The sequence below is a fragment of the Lutra lutra genome, chromosome X (genome assembly GCF_902655055.1).
Source record: "Lutra lutra chromosome X, mLutLut1.2, whole genome shotgun sequence".
Taxonomy (NCBI): Eukaryota; Metazoa; Chordata; class Mammalia; order Carnivora; family Mustelidae; genus Lutra; species Lutra lutra.
In genome coordinates, this window is record NC_062296.1 from 57,707,598 (window position 1) to 57,731,818 (window position 24,221).

At 39.4% G+C, this 24,221-nt stretch overlaps 1 pseudogene; it reads left to right on the forward strand.

The window, feature by feature from the left end:
- The first annotated feature begins 22,636 nt into the window (after nucleotides 1–22,636).
- Nucleotides 22,637–23,603, forward strand: LOC125091502 (40S ribosomal protein SA-like; annotated as a pseudogene).
- Nucleotides 23,604–24,221: the final 618 nt, after the last annotated feature.

Consider the following 24,221-nt stretch of genomic DNA (forward strand, 5'->3'; position numbering starts at 1 on the left):
TTTGATGAGAGTTATTCTGAAAAGTACTCCTGCCTGTACCCAGTTACACCAAGCAAAATATATAGATATACAAAATTTTTAAAAATGTTTGTGTATGTATATACTCACACACAAACAAATCACTCCCAGTGATTAAAAGAGCAAGTACACACACTGAAAGAATATACACTTTTGATTAAGACAATTACCAGTTAGAGAACTCACACTATTTTTGAGCTAGAGATGCAATATTAATTTAAAAAAAAAACTGACCCTGGAATTAGCCTTAAAGGAAATCTAAACACATTCCAATAAATAAGTATCACATAAGGCACAGATAAGTTGCATTTAGATATTAATAAAAGGCTTAACTTTTAAAAACTGAAAACGCACTTCTAAGTAACTCTTGCTAAAAAGAAAAATAACTAAAAATAGAAAAACTCACAACCAAAAACAATACATACCCAGCTGTGGAATTTTAAGATGCAAATATGAGAAAAGAAAGACAGAAATTAGTGATCTAAGTATTCAATTCAGATTAGCGCAAGTCACTATCCCGACTCCAAAGACCCCCTTTAGTAACCCCCCAAATTGTTCCGATGACCCCACTCATTCCTCCAGTCACTGAACCTACAGTACCTCGTCAAAGTTCTTCAAACTACCTCAGTGCCAAGGAGGCGCTAAACTGTGAGGGACCTCGTGGCAGGTGCAGAGGAAATGTCCCGTAGAGCTACTTCCGGCTCCGGTATCGACCTTAACCCCGCCCCCGCCCCTCTCGTGCGCTTGCTCAAGACCGCGGCAGAACTGCTATACTGCCCAAAGATGGAAGAGCATGGTTTCAGAGAAACCACCTCTGTATGTGTGTCATTCTGCAGAACGTCACCACAGGCCTACAGGGATACACTTATGTCTTCTGACGTCAGCACCCAGTTTCCTATATTGGAGTGATTGATCATTGCCTTATTGTATATGGCAGGGAAATGGATCTCCTTATCATTTCCAATTATTTCAATAATTTCACATTATTACTATTTTATTATCTTCTATTATTTTAATCATGTGGTAAGCAATGAGGAAAACAAACAAAAACACATAAATAAATAGTCAAGAGAGTAGAAAAAGATTTATAGAAAATCCAGGAAATAAAGAAAGCAAAATGTATGAAGTTAGGAATAAATTCACATTTGAAGTTCATATTTTATTTCATAATCAGTAATAGAAAATTATTAATCAGATAAATTCTCCAGTTAAGGTCAGAGATTGCCATTTTGGATGAAAAATAACAAATTTAGTTATATGCTGTTTATGCCAAACTTAGCAAATCATTAGGATACAGAAACATTTGAGATAAAGGGATGGAAGAAAATTTTCCAGGTGCATGTTAATGAAAATAAAGCAAGGTCAGCTATTTTAATATCAGACTAAAGAGACTAAGACAAAAAGTTATTAATTAGGATTGAAAAGGTCATTAATGACATAATTCACAGTGAATATGTAAAAAATTTCAATCTTATACACAATTAAATGGTATAAAATAAATATGCAGAAAAATATATTAGAACAAAAGGTAAAATCAAATAATATTCCCACTGTAGAGTATAACCCTGCTGATCTTTTAATTCCCACTCACTCTTCAAGACTTAGCTTTGGCATCACTGGGAAGATTCTGCTTCCTTTTCACCTGGATGATCAGCCTCTCTTCTGAATGAACTTTTGGACATAATTCTAATAGCAAGGCTGTTCCTTTTATTTTAATCTTGAAATTGAGGAGGAAATGGGGGCATTGCCTGAACCCTTCACGCCTGTTTTGTGTCTGTCTTCCTCACTAGAAATGAAGGTAGGAACAAAGTTGGTCTTGGTCAATGCTGGTTGCCTGGTGCCCTGTATACTGCCTGACACACAGGGATATCCAGGAGCCATCAATGATCAAAAGAATGTATCAGGGCCCCTTCCCCTCAAGTGTTGTTGCAAAATGGCAATTTACTGTAATTTATCTGGCTCCATATTATTCCTTGAAGATAAAAGCAAAAGTATGCCAGAATTTACATTAGAGTTACATTTAACAAATCATTGACAAGAAAAGCAGTATTCAAAAAATGTTTAAGATCTTTCTGTTAAGAAGCTGGTTTTCCCTGATTCAAGCCTGGTATCTAATGACAGTGTCCCCAGCTAAATCTTCACAGCTTTTATCAAAACCAGTTTAGGGGGTGGGGCAGGAGATAAGAAATCCAGGTTAAACTCAGGAGTCCTGTGTGAACTCTAAAGAAAGTATTATCTCGCTATGGTCTTGAAAGTTTATAAGCACTACTTGTGGGGTCCAAGCTAATGTTTTAACTTCTCTCTGAGTTATTTTTCACCACTGTGGCCCATTCAGTGAGTCTTGGGCAGCTTTTCCTCTCCTTCACCTCTGACTTCATGACTACTTCTCCAGTGTCTTGTGTCTCTTTACTGCTGTTTTCTTTCATTCCCAAATCTATAGCACTAGTTCAGGCTTCTCATATTTTACATCATAATGAACTTCTACCTCTGAAATGTGACTGGTTGATCCACTTTGCCTTCAGGATTGTCTTCCCAAGAGACCACAGATGAAAAAATATGTCACCATCCTCCTTGGGAATCTTCCTTGGATCCCCAGAATTGGAATCAGTTCTCCACTCTCCGATGCACCCCTCAAAATTCTCAAAGGTCCCCACTTTCCTGTGGCAGACAAGTCCTCTTCCCAGGCCCTCCAGGTGTCAAACACTCATGGCATCCTGGACATTCACTCTCTTGCCAATCCAGCATTGGCTTCCACATATCAGGCCTTTCTTCAGGCCTGCCCTTCTTTTTTGCTAATTCCTACTCACCTTTCAAGACTCAGCTTTGGCACCACCATCTATGAAGTTCCCTCTACTTCTTTTCCAACTGGCTGGCCTGCTTCTCTTTTGAATGTACTTGTGGGCATACTTAGAATGGTGAGGGGTGTTCCTTTTACTTTAGTCTTGGAATTATAAAAGATAAGGGAATGTTTGCCTGTACCTCTCACATCTGTTCCATGTTTATCTGTTTTTGCCTGCCAGCATTCTGCTTGTCTTTCAAGGCTAAGCTCAGTTGCTTGCCCTCCAAGATGTCTTCTTCAAACCCCTTGTTCCTCCTTCTTCAGTTTTTCCACAGAAATTCCGTCATTCTACTTTGTGTCATTGTGTGCATGGCAGGGTTCTCTCCTCCACTAGACAGTTAAGGCAAAGTTGAATGTGAATGCCCTGACTCCTAGCCAAGTGATCCACCACAGTTTCTAGTGATTCTTGACTTATGCTTTGGTCTCTTCTGACATCCCAGATACAGTAGATGCTAAGTGCCTTGTGAGCAAAAGAGTACCTCCTTAGATACAAACACCAGAATGGCCATCCAGATAGGATGGAGCAAAAGCATGAACCAGCCCAAGAGTAGATACTCTAAATTTGACTCTTCCTCTGCAGAATGCTTCTGTACTTATAATTTTGGTTTTTATCACATCTAATATATCAAATTTTCTTTTATAGATCATGCGTTGGGTATCATATCCAAAACTCTTTGCCTAACCCAAGATTGTAAGGATTTTCTCTGATATTTTCTTTCAGAAGTTTTATAATTATATATTCAGCCTATAGGTGTATGGTTTGTTTGATCTAATTTTTGTATAAGGTATGAGATGTAAGCTGAAGTTCATCTTGTTTTGGGGGGTTTTTTTGGAGTTTTTTACATAGCTATTTGATTCCTCCAGAATTATTTATTGAAAGACAACCCCTTCTCAGTCAAAAAGTCTTTGCACTTCATTAAAAAATCAGTTGGCAAGAAGAAGATTCTGAGAAAATGGAAGAGAAGGAAACACCAGAAATTTGTCTCCCATCTAGACAACATTATGCTGGTATAATCTTCCTGGTGTAACCACTGAATTTTATATATATATTTTTTTATTTTTAATTGTTTTATTATGTTGTGTGAGTCATCATACAGTACATCACCCGGTGTAACTATTTCAGGCTCTGGAGAAGAGAGAATACTTAAATAATGGCACAAAACTTCATAATTTGATGAAAGATATGAATATAAATGTCCAAGAAGCTCAATGAACTCTAGGTAAGATTTACTTGAAGAGAGCTACATCAGGACACATTGTAAATGAACTCTCAAGAGACAAAGAATTTTGAAAGTAGCAAGAGAGAAGTGACTCATCACATATAAGGCATACAAGGGATTCTCAAAAAAGTTAAAAGCAGATTTCTCCTCAGAAACTTTTTGAGGCCAGAAGACAGTGCACTGATGTATTCAAAATGCTATGAAAAAAGACCTGTTAACCAAGAATTCTATATCCAACAAAATTGTTCTTCAAATGTGAGAAAGAAATTATGACAATCCCAGCTGAACAAAAGCTGTCAGAGTTCATTACCACTAGAAGTGCCCTGAAAGAAATGCTAAAGGGAGTCCTTCAGGTTGAAACGAAAGGACAATAGACACTGACTTGAAATGATATAAACAAATAAAGATCTCAGTAAAGGTTAATACATGGGCTATTATAAAAGGTAGTATTATTTGTAACAATGGTACACAACTACACTTATTTTCTACATGATTTAAGAGACTGATACATTAAAAATGCAATTATTGAGGAGATTTTTCAAGATGGCAGTGGAGTAGGAGGACCCTAGGCTTGTTTCATCCCATAAACACAACTAGATAACTATCAAATCATTCTAAATACCCCAGAAATCAACCTGAAGACTGAAAGAACAAACTCCATAATTAAAGGGAGAGAAGAAGAAGACATCCAAAAATGTAGGAAGTGCAAAGACATAGCTTAGGGAAGAAATGGATTGCAGGTGCTGCAGTGGGGAGGAAGCCATGGTTGCAGAAAAGGGCTAGAGAGAAAGGAGCACACAGGGAAACACACAAGGAGAATGTTTCTCCAAAGCCACTGGCTTGGAAAATGAGAGGGGCTGGATTTGATGGGTTCTTGTAACCAGCAGGGTTTTAAACCATGGAGTTTTAAAGGTCAGAGGGCTTTGCTGGGATAGAGCCTGGAGGGCACTGCCCTGCTCCTGGAAAGAAGACAGGCAAACAACCTGGGGGCAGACAACATGGAAACAGCAATCTGGAAAATGCCTGGGACACACAGTAGGGACATTATTCACTCTTCTCAGAGCTTGTCCCCAGAGGCAGCATTCACAGAGATGCCTCTCTGGGAACAAAGGAGCTGGATGGTGTCATTTCCTTCTCCCACCCCTCAGCATAAACACAGAGCCACCGGAGGGAAGGATCTCAGTACAGACACTGGCTATCTATCTTGCTTACACCAAGCCCCCAGGCCCCTGTGATCTGGCAGGAGTTCTTTTCTTAGTCAAGCTAGCCTCTGTCCCAGCACAGCAGGCTCCACCCCCAAAAGACCAGCACAAACCCCCACTCACACCATATCTCCTGACCAGAGAGTTCTACAGGGCCTCAGTTCTGGTGGAGTTGGTGTCAAGTCTCATTTCACAACCAGACCAGAACACACCTAGATAAACTAGCCACACTCAGGCCAGGGACCAAACACTGCACAGAGCAGGCAAGGAGAGACTTGCAGAAAGATACAGAAGCCAAACACAACAGCAAAGGACATGCAGCACACATTGGAGACATTCCCTGAAACAAAAGAAGTCCTTAACTTATAAGGGAAGACCCATAAGGCTACCTAGAGATTTCTCAACAGAAACTTGTCAAGCCAGAAGGAAGTAGAAGTGCTGAATGAGAAAAATCTGCAGCTAAGAATACTCTATCCAGCAAGGCTATCATTCGGAATATAAAGAGAGATAAAGAGTTTTCCAGACAGACAAAAACTAAAGGAGTTTGTGACCACTAAACCGCCCCATGTGGGGATCGAGCCCCACATCAGGCTTCTTGCTCAGCAGGGAGCCTGTTTCTCCCTCTCCTTCTCCCCCTGCTTGTGTTCCCTCTCTCACTGTGTCTTTATCTGTCAAATAAATAAATACAATCTTTAAAAAAAGAAAAACTGGACATCAAAGCAAAGACTGTAAAAATAGACAAAGAAGGGCATTATATAATAATAAAAGGAAAAATCCAACAAAAGTATCAACAATTGGGAATATGTATGCACTCAACTTGGGAGCACCCAAATATATAAAACAATTAATAACAAATATAAAGGAATTAATTGTTACTAACAAGAACAAGAACAAGAACAATAACCCACTTACACCAATAGACAGATCATCTAAACAGAAAACAAATACAGAAACAATGGCTTTGAATGACACACTGGACCAAATGGTCTTAACAGATACATTCAGAATATTCCATCCTAAAACATCAGAATACACTTTCTTTTCAAGTGCAAATGGAACATTCTCCAGAATAGATCACAAATTAGGTCACAAAACAGGCCTCAACAAATACAAAAGATTGAAATTATACCATGCACCTTTTCTGACCACAACACCATGAAACCAGAAATCAAACACAAGAAAAAAATTGGGAAGACCACAAATACATAGAGGGTAAAGAACATGCCACTAAACAATAATGGGCAAACCAGGAAATTAAAGAACAAATAAAAGAATACATGGAAACAAATGACAATGAAAACACAATAGAGTCCAAAATCTTTGAGATGTAACAAAAGTGGTCACAAGAGGGAAGTATATAGCTATACAGGCCTGCTTCAAGAAGCAAGAAAAATCTCAAATAAACAACCTAACCTTGTACCTAAAGGAGCTAAAAAAAAAAAAAAAGAAAAAAGAACAAAACCCAAAACCAGCAGAAAGAAGGAAATAATAAAGAAGATAAAGAAGAGAGCAAAAATAAATGATATGGCAACTAAAACAAAACAAAGCAAAACACAGTAGAACAGATCAATGAAACCAGGAGCTGGTTCTCTGAAAAAATTACTAAAATTGATAAACCTCTAGCCAGACTTATCAGAAAGAAAAAAGAAAGGAACCAAATAAATAAAGCCACAAATGAGAAGGAGAAATAACAACTAACACCACAGAAATACAAGCAATTATAAGAGAATATTATGGAAAACTATATGGCAACAAATTGGACAACGTGGGAAAATGGACAGATTTCTGGAAACATATAAACTACCAAAACTGAAACAGAAAGAAAAAGAAAATTTGAACAGACTGATAACCAGCAAAGAAATTGAATCAGTAATCAGTAAACTCCCAACAGACCAAAGTCCAGGGCCAGATAGCTTCAGAGGGGAACTCTACCAAACATTTAAAGAAGAGTTAATACCTATTCTTTTCAAACTATTCTGAAAAATAGAAAAGGACAGAAAACTTCCAAGTTCATTCTATGAGGCCAGCATTACCCTGATACCAAAATCAGATGAAGACTTCACTAAAAAAGAGAACTACAGACCAATATCACTAATGAACATGGATGCAAAAATTCTCAATAAAATACTAGCAAACTGAATCCAACAATACCTTTAAAAAATCATTCACCGTGATTGAGTGGGATTTATTCCTAGGTTGCCAGGGTGGCTCAATATCTGCAAATACATCAGTGTGATACACCACATTAAGAAAAGAAAGGATAGGGACGCCTGGGTGGCTCAGTGGGTTAAGCCGCTGCCTTCGGCTCAGGTCATGATCCCGGCGTCCTGGGATCGAGTCCCACATCGGGCTCCTCGTTCTGTGGGGAGCCTGCTTCTCCCTCTGCCTCTGCCTGCCACTCTGTCTGCCTGTGCTCGCTCTCTCTCTCTCTCTGACAAATAAATAAATAAAATCTTTAAAAAAAAAAAAAAAGAAAAGAAAGGATAAAAACCATATGATCATTTTAATAGCTGCAGAAAAAAAATTTGACAAAGTACAACATCTATTCATGATAAAAACCTCCAACAAAGTAGATTAAGAGGGAACATACCTCAACATAATAAAGGCCATCTATGAAAAACCCATAGCTCTTATCATCTCAATGGGGAAAAACTGAGAACTTCTCCTCTATAGTCAGGAACAAAACAGGGATGTTCACTCTCACCACTGTTACTTAAGATAGTACCAGAAGTCCTAGCCACAGCAATCAGTCAACAAAAAGAAATAAAAGGCATCCAAATCAGCAAGGAATAAATCAGACTTTCACTATTTGCAGGTGACATGACATTCTATATAGAAAACCCAAAAGACTCCACCAAAAAACTGGTAGAACTGATACATGAATTCAGTAAAGTTGCAGGATACAAAATCAATGTACAGAAATCTGTTGCACTTGTATACACCAATAATGAAGCAGTAGAGAAATCAAGGAATCAATCCCATTCACAATTGTGCCAAAAACGATAAGAATCTAGGAATAAACCTAACCAAAGAGGTGAAAGACCTGTACTCTGAAAACTATAAACACTGATGAAAGAAACTGAAGATGACACAAAGAAATCAGGAAACATTCCATGCTCATGGATTGGAAGAATAAACATTATTAAAATGTCTTTACTACCCGAAGCAATCTACATATTCAAAGCAATCCCTATCAAAACACCAAAAACATTTTGCACAGAGCTAGAATAAACATTCCTAAAATGTGTATGGAGCTACAAAAGACCCCAAATAATCTTAGGTAAGAAAAGCAAAGCTGGAGGCATCACAGTTCCGGGCTTCAAGTTGTATTACAAAGCTGTAATGATCAGGATAGTATGGTACTGTCACAAAAATAGACACACCAATCAATGAGTGGAACAGAAGAGAAAACTCAGAAATGAACTCACTACTGTATAGTCAATTAATCTTTGACAAAGCAGGAGAGAATACCCAGTGGGAAAAAGACAGTCTCTTCAACAAATGGTGCTGGGAAAACTGGACAGCCACAAGCTGAAGAATGAAACTGACAACTTCCTTACACCATCCACGAAAGTAAATTCAAAATGGATTGAAGACCTAAATGCGAAACGTGAAACCACGAAAATCCTAGGGGAGAACACAGGTAGTAACCTCTTTGACATTAGCCATAGCAACTTCTTTCTGGGTATGTCTCCTGAGGCAAGGGAAACAAAAGCAAAAATAAACTATTGGGGGGGGGGTGCCTGGGTGGTTCAGGCAGTTAAACATCCCATTCTTGATTTTGGCTCAGGTCATGATCTGAAAGTTGTGAGATTGAGCCCCACATCAGGCCACATGCTGGGCATAAAGACTGCTTAAGATTCTCTCTCTCCCTCCCCCTCTCTTAAAATAAATAAATAAATAAATAAATAAATAAATAAATAAATAATTTTATCTCTCATCTTTTTTTATTATTTAAGATTTTATTTATTTATTTGAGAGAGAGAGTACATGCGAGCAAGAGAGTGAGATAGAGAGCAAGAAAGAGAGCACAAGCAGTGGGGAGGGGCAGAGGGAGAGGGAGAAGCAAACTCCTCAGTGAACAGGGAGCCTGACAAGGGGCTGGATCCCAGGACCCTGAAATCATGACTTGAGTTGAAGGCAGGTGTTTAACTGACTGAACCACTCAGGCGCTGAACTATCTCTCATCTTTTACAAAAAATTAGAAAACTACTGGGATTTCATCAAAATATAAAGCTTCTGCACAGTGAGGGAAACAATCAACAAAACTAAAAGGCAATCTATAGAGTGAGAGAAGTTATTTGCAAGTGACATATCTGATAAAGGGTTAATATCCAAAATCTATCAAGAATTTGTAGAACTCAACACCCAAAAAAACCCAAATAATCCAATTTAAAAATGGACAGAAGACATGAATAGACATTTATCCAAAGAGGACATCCAGGTGGCCAACAGACACATGAAAAGATGCTCAACATCACTTATCATCAGGGAAATGCAAATTAAAATTACAATGAGATATCACCTTGCACCTGTGAGAATGGCTAAAATAAAAAAAACACAAGACACAATAGGTGTTGGTGAGGATGTGGAGAAAAAGGAACCCTCGTGCACTGTTGGTGGGAGTGTAAACTGGTGCAGTCACTCTGGAGAACAGTATGGAGTTTCCTCAAAAAGTTAAAAAAAAACTACCCTCTGATCCAGCAATTTCACTACAGGTATTTACCCAAAGAATACAAAAATACTAAGTCAAAGGAATACATACACTTCTATGTTTATAGCAATATTGTTTACATTAGCCAAATTATGGAAACAGCCCAAATGTCTATCGACTGATGAATGGATAAAGAAGGAGTGTATATATCTACAATGGAATATTACTCAGCCATCAAAAAGACTTGTCATTTGCACGGGACATGAATGGAGCTAGGGTGTATTATGCTAAGTGAAATAAGTCAGAGAATGACAAGTACCATATGATCTCACTCATATGTGCAACTTAAAAAACAAATGAACAATGGGAAAAAGGCAAACCAAGAAACAGACTCTTAACTATAGAGAACAAACTGATGGTTACCAGAGGGGAGGTGGGTGGGGGGATGGGTGAAACAGGTGATAGGGATTAAAGAGGGCACTTGCTGTGATGAGTACCAGGTGTGGTATGGAAGTATCAAAATCATTATATCATATGCCTGAAGCTAATATTACACTGTATGTTAACTAGCTGGAATGTAAATAAAAACTTTAAAATGCAATTATTAATCTAGGAGGAAGTATTATTGTAAAAATTATGTATCTCTGTTTCATTAGGGTTTTTTTCTGGAGTATTATCTTGTTCTTTCATTAGGAACATATTCATTATTCTCTCATTTTGTTTGATTTTCTATGTTTGTTTCTATGAATTATATAGAACAATTACTTCTCCTGGTCTTGAAATAAGGGTCTTCCATGGGACAGTCCTCTGTATAAACTGCCATCCCAGCTGTTTTGTCTGGCTGGCTGGAGTTGGAGTGAGCATGGATTATAGATGTCCTGGGATGTGCTGTGTTGGGGCAGCCGGAGCTGGAGCAGATGCGGGCCAGGAGGTCCTAAGGAGCTCTGGGTGGCAGCTGACCAGGTGGGATGGCTGGAGCTGGAGTAAGTGTGGGCCAGGTATTCCCAGGATGCTCCATGCTGGGGTTCCTATAGAGGGGGCAGTTGGAGCTGGAACAAGCAAGGGTCAGGGATTCCTGGGTGCTCTACCCAAGGGACATCCTGGTGGGGCAGCTGGAGCTGGATTAGGCATGGGCCAGGAGTATCCCAATGTGTACTATATCAGAGTAACCCGAGTGGGAGAGTTGGGTCAGGGGCAGGCCTGGGGGGGGTGTCTTAGAGTACATTGCACCAGGGGGCCTTGATGGGATGGCTGGACCTGGGGCAGATGTGGGCAGGGAGAGCTGCCTTGGGGGGTATGGCTGGAGCTGATGTGGGCTAAGGGCCTGAAGCTCACTGGAGGAACCCTGAAAGCTGGCTAAAGTACCTCTACCCTCCTATCAACCCACTTAAAAATTTATCAGATGACCACCAAACACATTTTTTTCAGTTTAAATTCACTTATAGTTAGAGAAATGCTCTTCACGTTTTCCACTGAAACACACATGGCTCTGGATGTGGGATATCAGCCACATGGGGCTCACTCTCAGCAGGAGGATGGTGAGCTGTCCCAGGTACAGCAAGTCCAGAATCTGCCGCTTCTGCAACTCACCTGCCACTGCCCTATGGGCCCAGTGACTGATACGAAGTATTTCATTCCATTTTCACTACAACCCTGTCTGCTAGAGGACAATGATTATCATTACGCCCTTCGGGTCCTTTGAGCAGTAGAAGCAGCTCAAGTGCGGTAGTGCTAGGTCATCTGCCCCAAGGTCACCCTGCTAGCAAATGGTAGGATGGGGAAATATTTAAGCCAAGGACTGTTGACTCCAATGTGCCCACACCCTGTGATACCGAATCCCATACAGGGTCAGTTCCTGATCTACAATATTCCTGTTTTCTATTGCCCTCAAAGCACTCAGGCTGCAGAGTGACCACATCTCATATGCATAAACTGAGCTTTTGCATTTTCCGGTGCACATCCAGGGCAATCTACATGGCCCTTCCTCATCTGACAGAGATGAACACTCAAACTCACTCCCCCACCATCCCCTTCTTGGACACTGGAGACCAGGCGTGGATCCGGTCCCCCAGGGACTGACCATCTCAGGACCATTGACCTTTGGTCACCTCGGGTCCCAATCCCTGGGACCATGCCCTTGATTCCTCTTGCTGCCAATCATTTACAGACCAGCAGAAGCCACCCGTGGCTGGACTACAGGGACTGCCGGAGGACACTTTCCAAATTCCCTGTTACTGGCATGTCCCAGGATCCTCATATCATTAACCCAGGGATGGCAAATTACTACATCCAAGAGACGACCCTTATCTGCTTTCCACAGGAACTTTGAATAATGCCCAACACAGGCACACCTGTGCCACACCCCCATCAGGTTTCCAATCATTGGTCTTCCCAGACTGCCAATCACTGACCTACACAGTTTCTAAAACTGACTTAATGGAGAGGTCAAACACTGACTATTCCTGAAGGATGTTATGGTTCCCACTCCAGAAACCAAACCAGTGTCCTTCATGAATGTTCATAGCAACTTTATTCTTATTAACCCCAAACTATCCAAACAACAGGTGACTACATAAACAACCTGTGGTACATCCATACAATGAAATACTATACTGCAATAAAAGGGAACAAAAAACCTGGTACATGCAACTTCATAGAAGAATCTCAAAATCAGTATGCTGAGTGAAAGAAGCCTGAAAGAAAGGAGTACACACTGTATGATTCCATTTAAATGAGGTTCTAGAACAAAGCCAACCCATAGCTATAGAAGTCAGAATAATGGTTGCCACTGGGTGGGGAAGACTGACTGGGAAGAGACCATAATGGAACATCCTAGAATGGTAGAAATGCCTTGGTCATTGGAGGTACAGGGGTCTATACATTTGTGAAAACTCAAAACATGATATACCTAATATGGGAGCATTTTAATGTACATAAATTATACCCCAATTTTAAAAATCTGAAATACAATTTGTTACAGCAAAATAGTTTCTTGTATGCATGTCTATGTAAAATCTGTAGGATACTGACTCTTGGAAAATATCCGCTGGTGACCCATTGGAGATGGAAATCATGGGAAGAGATTGACAAATAGTCCTTACTTCTCCATCCTATTACATCCCTCACTCCCTAAGCAAAAAAAGACTTTTCTTGCATACTAACCAAATAAGTCATGGGGAACTGTGCATTTTAAAGAGTCTGTGAAGTGAAATGACCTCTTGCTAACTGTGGGAGACTTTCTAATATCATTCATTCAGCACATATATGTGGCACTAATCCTGGTCCAAGCATTGTTGTAGTCCTGGGTAGTCCTGTTGTAGTCCTCTCTCCCCAGCAAGCATCAAACAAAACTGATCCATCCTCTCTACTCTGGCAACTGCCACGCTGGTCCCAGTGGCCTCGGTGAAAACTTCAGGGAGAGGACAACAGGAAGATCCCTGTGAGTGTGAAGTTCTGTGAAACTGTGAAAAGCATCTGTGAAAGCCGAATCTGTGAAAGCATCAATATGCTCCAGAGAAACAGACCTGTTTCTTCAAAAAGGTGTATGAGCTGGTATTGTCCTGAGATAAATCTTGTGTTCTAAGTTTTGTCAACTTTTCTTTTATTGAGGGGTAATAAACACAGTAAAGTGTATAATATGCTCAAATATTAAGTATAAGGTTTGATGGGTTTTTGACAACTCACTGAAATCAAGACATAAAATATTTCCCAGAGATCTCCCTCATGACACTTCTGGTCTATACAATGCCTCCCATTCAAGGTAACCACTATCCTGTTTCTTGTCACCATAGACTAGATTGACCTGTTCTAGAGGTAATCACACAGTACAGAATCTTGCATATGGAGTCATTGAGTCATATGGAATCCATGTATCTGGAGTCAAATAATATGGAAGCTTTTGTGTCTGGTTTCTTTCACTCAGCAGAAGGCTTCTGAAATGTTGTATCAGTCAGTACTTTTGTTTCTTTTCTTTGATGAATAATATTCCATTGTATGGCTAAACCAAAATTTATCTATCCATCCACAAGTTGATGGAAATTGGGACCGTTTTTCCCTATTATGAACGAATTCTCAGATTTACTAGATTCACTATGACTCCATCCTCGACTTCTTTCTTGTAGCCAAGGAGAGAAAACAGGAAGTCTGAAGTCATTGAAAGAGAAAGAAAGTGCAGCTTGAGAAGGAATGTGGCTGTGAAACTACCTTGGTCTTTGTGACCAATACAGGGGACCTAGCAAAATAAACAAATAAGCAAGGTTTAACAAGTTGTTTTTTTTTTAAACCAACTTCAGGAAAGCAGAGCAGAGGCTTTCTAGAATAGGCTTCCCACATAAGGTGCCGAAGTGAAGGAATTTCTTCACCCCACAGCGCAGGGCTTCTCTAATTTGTTATTGCATATGTTGGACAGGAAGAGATCTTGGGCCCAGTTTCTTGTTCAGCTTATGAGAATAGAAAACATTAGAAAATGGCAAAGAGTCCAAGTTTGTAGGTGCGAGTACTCCAATACCCAATTAGGGCATGATCCTGTCCAGTCTTTCCCAGGGCTTATATGACATCGCTCATGGGGGAGGCAATGAGGAGGAGGGAAAGCACTTGGAGTGCCTCACCCTACATAAATGGCCACAAGTGAGCATCCCTTCCACATCCTGCTATGATAAATATGTAATCCCTGTTGTACATATTGTGAGAACTTCATGAGACAACCCTGTTTTCCATGGTCCGGGACACTCATAAGTCCCCCATAGAAGAAGAGCACCTAGAAGGGTAATGGAACAGAGATATCCCTGAACATTGGCATTTCACGTAAGTAGGACAAGCTACAGGAATGAAAATGATAGGCAGAGAGAACTTTCCAACACGTGCACTATTTAATTTATTCCCCCAGTAAATCCTCAAAAAATAGGGATTATTATTGCTATTTTACTGATCCAAAAGGTATAGCTTAGAGAATTTAGGTTATATGCCTGACTCTGTATAAATTCTGTGGTGGAGACATGATTACAACCCAAATGTTTTGACCCTAATGCCTTGTCTGCAGTGATACTCAAAGGGGCTTGCTAGAGGCAGCAAATCTGAGTTATTCTCCAACATCCTAGCAAGTGAGAGCTGTGATCAAGTGATACCAAGTGACAGCTGAGACAGGTAAATTGTGGTATCACATATTTCCCATTTTTTCCCTAGCATTTGCATCAAGTTTTGTCTTATATATTTTGAGACCATAGTGCATATGGTTTTAAAATTACGACTTTTTAGTGATTAGAGCTTTTTTAAAAAACCATTATCCAGTTATTCTCTTTTAGTATTTTTATCATAATGTCTATATTGTCTGCTATTAATATAACTACACCATCCTTCGACTTTCAACTTTTCTGTCCTTATGTTTCAGATGTCTCCAGATTGTAACTTGTACTTTTCTTTTTTTATCCCAGTGCCAATATTTATCTTTTAGCTGGTGAGTTTAGTCTATTACACTTACTGGGATTATTGACCTATTTGAATTTATTTCTACCATCTTATCGTATGCGCTCTATTTGTCCTATTTTTCTACTTGTATTTGCTTTTTTTCCTTTATTTCTAGCCCTTTTTGGGCCAAACTTTTTTTTTCTTAATTTTCTCTCATTCCATTTTCTCTGTTCTGATTTGTAAGTTGTTTGTGTTTATTCTTGTAAAGGCTATTTGAGCTTTCAAGAATTTATAACCACGGGCGCCTGGGTGGCTCAGTGGGTTAAAGCCTCTGCCTTTGGCTCCTGGGATCGAGCCCTGCATCGGGCTCTCTGCTCAGCGGGGAGCCTGCTTCCTCCTCTCTCTCTGCCTGCCTCTCTGCCTACTTGTCATCTCTGTCTGTCAAATAAAAAATAAAATTTAAAAAAAAAGAATTTGTAACCACATAAACGTTTGTGAATATTTTACCCATATCAAAATAGTACAAAAAACTAGAAAATTTTAAATCCTGTCATGTTCATCTATCTACAAAATACGCCACAAAAACCTCAGTTCCCAGATAGTAAAATAATGGAAAAAGAATGGTTAAAATGGTACATTTTATGTTATGTATATTTTGCCACAATAAAAAAGAATTAAAAAGATATAGAAAATAAACAATAACAAAAAAAGTTTGTACAGTTATACTTGATATTAGTTGAAATACCAGTAAGGGCAAAAAAGAATTGCCATTTATGCTCATTGTCTCCAATTCCTATCCTTCCATTTTCTCTCTAACCCACTCCAATAAAGATTTTGCCCCTATAATTACTGAGTCAGGTTTTGGCAAAGACACCAATGATCTTCATAAGGCTAAATTCAAAGGAAACTCCTCATTTTACCTGAGCTATCAACATTTGATAAAGTTGATCCCTCTCTTCTTGAAACACATTAATCACTTGCCTTCTTAGATATGATTTTCTTATGTCTCCTCTATTTCTCTTATTCCTCATGGGCTACTCTCTCAATCTCCTTTGCTGGTTACTCTTCATCTCTCCTACTTGCCAAAGTTAAAGTACCCTGGGCTCAGTCCCCAGGCCTCTTCTCTTTCCCATCTATACACACTTTCTAGGTAATAGTATTTTTAAAAATGTTTTTTATTTAAATTCAATTTAGTTAACATACACTGTATTGTTAGTTTCAGGGGTAGAATTTAGTGATTCATCAGTTGCATATCACACCCCGTGCTCATTCCATCACTTGCCCTCCTTAATGCCCATCCCCCAGTTACCCCATCCCCCCTCCACCTTCCCTCCAGCAACCCTCTGTTTGTTCCCTATAGTTAAGAGTCTTTTATGGTGGGACAACTGTGTGGCTCAATTGTCAAGCATCTTCTTTCAGCTCAGGTCATGGTCCCAGGGTCCTGGGATTGAGTCCCAAATCAGGCTCCCTGCTCAATGGGGAGCCTGCTTCTCCCTCTGCCCCTCCCCCTGCTTGTGCTTGCTGCTCTCTCTCTGTCAGATAAACAATCATTCTTTAAAAAGTCTCTTATGGTTTGCTTCCCTGTTTTAATCTTATTTTATTTTTCCTCCCCTTCCCCTACATTCTTCTGATTTTTTTCTTAAATTCCACATATGAATGAAATCATATGGTATTTGTCTTTCTCTAACTGACTTATTTCACTTAGCATAGTGACCTCTAGTTCCATCCACATCATTATAAAGGGCAAGAGTTCATTCTTTTTGATGGCTGGGTAATATTCCAATATATTGGAATATATATATATATATATATATATATATATATATATATATATATCACATCTTCTTTATATATCCACCACATCCATCTTCTTTATATAGATACATACCACATCTTCTTTATCCATTCATCGGTTGATGGACATCTGGGTTCTTTCTGTATTTTGGCTATTGTGGACACTGCTGCTATAAACATTGGGGAGCATGTGTCCTTTCAAATCACTATTTTTGTGTCCTTTGGATAAATATCTAGTAGTGCAGTTGCTGGGTCATAGGATGGATCTATTTTTAACTTTTTGAGGACCCTCCATACTGTTTTCCAGAGTGGCTGCTCTAGGTAATATCATTTAATCTTATGGCTTGAAGTACTATTTTTAGACCAAGACCTTTGAATTTATATCTACAGGTTTACATTCAGACTCCTGGAAAACTACACCCAGACATCTTTCACTTAGGTTCCATGTAAGCTTGTCTAACTTAACATGTTAACAACCAAGCTCCTTTCTCCCCACCAACACCATCCAAGACTGGTGTTCCCATAATTTCTTCCCTTAAGGAACTGAAAACTCTAATATTTTTATTTGCTCATGAGAGAAATACTTGGTCCCTTCTTCTGTGTCGTTCTTGACTTCTTTTTTTTTCCTTTAACATGCCACATCCAACCCATCAGAAAAACTGTCATGTCTGTCTTCAAAATTTATACAGAATCCTACAACTTATTGCCCCCATCCACTGCTGCCGCCATCATACAAACCACCATTATCTCTCACATGGATTTCATAAGGTCATAAAGGTGGAGTGCTCATGAGTAGGATCAGTGCCTTTATAAGAGTCATGAGAAATCTTGCTTCCTCTGTTCTGCTTTCAGCCATGTGGGGATACAATGAGAAGTCTGTCGTCTGTGACTCAGAAGGGTGCTCTCACTAGAACCTAAGTATGCTGCCTCCCTGATCTTGGACTTACCACCTCCAGAACCATGAGAAATAAATTTCTGTTGTTTATAAGCCACTAGCTTATGGTATTTTGTTATAGCAACCCAAGCAGACTAAGATTATCCTTGTGAGTATAAGATAGCTCCTCCAACCATGGCATTTTGCCCACTTTCCTGACAGAAAAAAAACATGGGAAAGGGCAAAGAAAAAAATGTGACGAGAATAAGCCTGATGATACACTTCTATTTTTAGGACTTTCCTTGAAGTACCAAGTGATCTGTGCCAATTTTTCATTGGCCAGAATTGTGGTTCTTATGCTGCAAAAAATGACTGGGAGTTTATTCATAATAACGCGCAGTACTAGGCTGAGAAAAATCAGTGTTCTCTAAGCATGGAAAAAGAGGAGAATGGTTAGTAGGTAAGTAGCTAGAAGTATTTGCCGTACTAGAACAGACATCAAGTCCTAAAAAATAACAAAGAGTCAATTTAATGAAGATAATGCTCTTTATACAGTTTGATATTACAAAACAAAAATGTAATTGAAATATACATATATTAAAGAGCACATAAAATTTGAGATAACTTAAGTCGTCATTATGGAAATTTGACATTTGGAATGAAATCCTTTTTTTAAAAAAGATTTTATTTACTTACTTGAGAGAGAGAGAGAGAGAGAATGAGAGAGAGCATGAGAAAGGGGAGGGTCAGAGGGAGAAGCAGCCTCTGGGTCGAGCAGGTAGCCCAATGTGGAACCTGATCTGGGAACTCCAGGATCATGACCCGAGCTGAAGGCAGTCGCCCAACCAACTGAGCCACACAGTCGCCCTGGTATGAAATCCTAATGAAAATGATACATAATAAGCCTTGTGTGTTGTAGCTGAAGAGTTAGTTAAAGGGCTGTTTATAGTCTTAAATGTTTACATTGCAAAAGAAGAAAAATTAATGACCTAGTGGTCCATTCTGAAGGTGAGATGCTGAGAAAAACAATTACATTCATATAAAACAATTACATTTATTTATATAAAAACATTTATTACATTTATTTATATAAACATATATTTATATATAATATATATATAAACTATATATATAATATATATAAATATATTTTATATATTGTTTATTTATGTAAATATAAGTTATTTATAAATCTATATTTATAATTTATAAATTTGCATATAAATTTATATATTTTATGTTTTATATATTTATTTTATTTTTATATTTTATATATTAATATATTAGATATTAATTCATATAATTTTATATATTTATACATTAAATATTATATAATATAATGTTATGATATAATAATATAAAATATATAATATTGTTATATATTATATATAAATATATATAATATATATTTATATGTGAATATAGTAGGTATTTTTATATGAATATATAAAATAAATATAACATAAATATATATTTATATCTGAATATCTATATTTTACATTTATTACATTTATTTATTTAAAAAAATTACATTATAACATTTACAAGGTCTCTCTCCCATTTTAAATTCTCATGTGCAACAGGAATTGAAAGCATCCATAGTTTCCTTCCCTTATGAGTTCTCCTGTGTTTCCTAAGGGAAGAGGAATTACCAAAGTTTTTCTCAAAAATTTTGCATTCATAAGGTTTCTCCCCAGTGTGTATTAATCCTGAGCCCTCAAACTGAAATCTGTTCCATGTCAGTTACACTCATAAGGTTTTTATCTAGTGTATATCTTCGTGCTTTCCCAAATTCATGGCATTTTCATAGGCCTTCACCCTGGTATTTATTCTCTTGTACTGAGTGAAGTTAGATCTCATGTGGAAAACTTCAAAAAGCATTATATTCATTGGGTTTCTCTTCAGAACAGTCTCTCCTATTGATGAAGAGATGAGTGATAACTGGAGACATTCTTCTATTCATTACCTTCATTGGAGTTCTGTCCTTCTGTTATGTCTATGATGGACATTATATTTTTTAATGATTTTCTCTGCATGTATATGGCTCCTGCCTTAAATTTTTTTCCAAGTTGAAAGGGTAATTCTTCTGCAATAAAGCTCTATCATGCCCATTATGTTCATACAGAGATTTTATAATTGTTTATGGCTGAATTGTTTTATAAACACTCAATATCTGTGTCAAATTAATGGAACTACATATGTGAATTTTCAGTAAAAATGTGTTTTAAGCTAAGTTTATAAGACTCATAGTATATTTCCTGGTTTCTCCTGAGTGAATTCCACTTGCTTAAATGACTTCCCCAGTTCTTAGAGGGTGTATTAGTTTCCTATTGCCTCTTTCACAAATTACCACAAACGTAGTGGCTTAAAACAACACAAATTGATTACCTTACAGTTGTGGAGGTCAGTAGTCTGAAGCTGGTTTGACTGGGGCTAAAATCAAGGTTTTGGCACGGCTCATTCTTTCTGGAGGTTCTGAGGGGAGAACCTGTTGTTCTTACCTTTTCCAGCTTGTAGTGGCTGCCTGTATACCTTGGCTTACAGACCCATCCTCCATCTTCAATGCCTGCTTCTGTCATCACTTCACCTTCACCTCTTCTGTAGGTAAATCTCCCTCACCTTCCCTCATATAAAGGCATTGGTCATTACATTTAGGGTGCGTGGGGATAATCCAGTATATTCTCTCCATCCCAAGATTCTTAATTTAATCACATCTCTGAAGTCTTTTCTTTCTTTTTTCTTTCTTTCTTTCTTTCTTTCTTTCTTTCTTTCTTTCTTTCTTTCTTTCTTTCACCATCTAAGGTAACATTCACAGGCTCCAGGAATTAGCACCTGGATTTTGATGGGGGTTGGGGGGGGAGCAGCCAAACATGAATTTTTCTAATTCAGGGCCTTTCCAGTATTCTCTTAATGCAAAGGACCAAGAATCACTGCATGTGATTCTTACCATGTTCAGGTCGTTGCATGGCTGGTTCCTAAATAAGTCCTGCTGAGAGGTTGACCCTGGGTGCTTAAGTAGAGCCTCAATCTGAAACAAACCTGACAAACATTTAAAACACGGAAAAAGAAATGCCAGAATGAAAACTCAAAAGTCAGTGCAGGGGTCAAAAGGTATAAACTTCCAGTTATAAAATAAGTAAGTCGGGCGCCTGGGTGGCTCAGTGGGTTAAGCCGCTGCCTTCGGCTCAGGTCATGATCTCAGGGTCCTGGGATCAAGTCCTGCGTCGGGCTCTCTGCTCAGCGGGGAGCCTGCTTCCCTTCCTCTCTCTCTGCCTGCCTCTCTGCCTACTTGTGATCTCTCTCTCTCAAATAAATAAATAAAAATAAAATAAAATAAAATAAGTAAGTCATGGGGATGTCATGCACAAAAAAAAAAAAAAGTCAGTGTGGCCAATATAGATTTCTTCCAAATTCAGAATACAGAACCTATATTGGGGGAAAAAATACAATCATGAGCAAAGACCGACTTGGAGAACCTAGGCTGTATGGGCATACTGACAATGACAGGGATAAGGTGGAGACATTTTAGGTAATTTACTAACAATGACTCTATGACAATTGAGACTGAGGTTAACAAAAAGAAATTTTTCTCAGAAATCGCCAGTAGGGAGAAATCGATTGAGAGCCCATACGAAATTTAAAGAACATAAATAGGTCTCTCTCTGAGATTAAGCTGAGCTTGCGTGGTTGATGTCCTGCTCTTTCAGGAGAAAGAATGGGAGCATTTCTTTGTAGTCCCTCCCTACCCGCAAGGAGCCCAGAGACCTGGCAAAACATGATCAGGAATTCAGGCAGCGATTGCTTTAGTCTGTTTCAGGAAACTTCCAGCCAGGCAAAAGAGAAATGTCTACCTGATGTCTACCTTTCGGAGAGAAATCAAATTCTTATTCACTTGCCACAGATTTGTCATCAACCCAGACATCATTATTTCCTCCCCTGTGTCTTTTTCAGGAGATGGGCTGCTGAGACAGTGGAGCCAAGAGAATTCAGGCTTCCCGCATTTCACAGTCATAAGCCTGGATGCTGCCACACACTAATTTTGAGCTCTTCCTCTCTCCCTACACAGTCACACACTGCTGTCATAAGAATTCAGGACAGTGGAGGGATGCCTGGGTGGCTCAGTCAGATAAGCATCCAGCTCCTGATTTTGGCTCAGGTCATGATCTCAGGTTGGTAGGCTTCTCTCTCTCTTCCTCTCCCTCCTCCCCACCCTAAAAAATTAACATGGACCTCTGGGTGGCTCAGTCGGCTAAGGGATCGATCCCCACATTGGGCTCCTTGCACAGTGGGGAGCCTGCTTCTCCCTCTGCTGCTGCTCTCCCTGCTTGTGCACTTTCTCTCTCTCTCTGACAAATAAATAAAATCTTTTTAAAAATTAAAAATTAACTTAAGCTTTTTTTAATTAAAAAAAAAAAAAAGAATTCAGGGTACTCATGTCTCACCCAGTGTCAGAAAAGAGGACTCTGAGTCTTGCTGTCCATGAGGAAGAGATTAACAGTTCCAGATTAAGAATATATAGCTGTCGGGTCAACCTCATGCCCCGCGCCCCACCACCCCCCACCTTGATCAGGTGGTAATATCTGTCCTCTTGTTTTGCTACCAATCATCAGCCAGTAGTAATGCAACCTCTTGGCTACACACCGGAAAGCCTTTTAAAATGTAAAATACTGCTTTTTCCACACTACCCAGGGAAGGGTCCATACAGAGTGGTTTTGGGTTCCCATCCTAACTTAAAGGGAAACTTTCACAATGTCCAGAGCCCTTGATGTCCTGCAAATGAAGAAGGAGAATGTCCTCAAATTCCTTGCAGCTGGAACCCATTTAGGTGGCACCAACCTTGACTTCCAGATGGAAGAGTACATCTACGAAAGGAAGAGCAATGGTATCTACATCATAAATCTGAAGAGAACCTGGGAGAAGCTTCTGCTGGCAGCCCGTGCCATTGTTGCCATTGAAAAACCCAGCTGATGTTAGTGTCATATCGTCCAGGAATACTGGCGGGCAAGCTGTGCTGAAATTTGCTGCTGCTACTGGAGCTGCTCCTATTGCCGGCCGCTTCACTCCTGGAACATTCACTAACCAGATCCATGCAGCCTTCCGAGAGCCCAGACTTCTGGTGGTCACTGATCCCAGGGCTGACCACCAGCCTCTCACAGAGGCGTCTTATGTTAACCTGCCGAGCATTGCTCTGTGTAACACAGACTCTCCTCTGTGCTATGTGGACATTGTCGTCCCTTGCAACAACAAGGGAGCTCACTTAGTGGGTCTGACGTGGTGGGTGCTGGCCAGGGAAGTTCTGCGCCTGCGTGGCACCATTTCCGTTGAACACCCGCGGGAGGTCATGCCTGATCTCTACTGCTACAGAGATCCTGAAGAGACTGAAAAGGAAGAGCAGGCCGATGCTGAAAAGGCTGTGACTAAGGAAGAACTCCAGGGTGAATGGACCGCTCCAGCTCCTGAGTTCACAGCTATTCAGCTTGAAGTTGCAGACTGGTCTGAAGTCGCACAGGTGCCCTCTGTGCCTGTTCAGCAGTGCCCTCTGAAGACTGGAGCGCCCACTGCTTGGGCCACTGAATGGGTAGAAACAACCACTGAGTGATCTTAAGCTGCTCTTCCACAAATGCAAACAAAATGGAAATAAGGTTGATGGAAAATAAACAGTTTGTAAAAGTCGAAAAAAAAAGTCAAGTACTCTACTATATTCATATTATTTTAAAGTGTCATTACCTGAGGACTTGCTATATGCTAGAGATCCCTCTGAAAACTTAACCTGCATTTGTCCATTTAACTCTTATAATTCTGCCAACTGCATATTATTTCTCCCACGTAATAGCTGGGGAAACTTGGGCACAGATATGATATTAACCTAAGACAGGGTTATTAACATGACTTGTGGGAAAGTGGCTGAGTCGGGATTTGAATGCAGATCGATTGGGCTCCAAAGCCTAAACTCTCCCAAGCACTACGCTTCTCTGGAAAAAAAAAAAAAAAAAACACAAAAGCTAAGTTTTGGGATTATTGGGGATGATGTTATTCCTTAATGCACCTGGGAGATAGTGGTACAGTGTTGCTAATCCACGTGTGCTGTGCGAACCAACAGCGTGACCTGGGAACATGCTAGAAATGAAGAATCTTGAGTCCCAACCCAGACCTCCTGAATAAAGACGAGTAATATCCTAAACAAAGATCCTCGGGGGTTTCAGGTGCACGGGTTGGA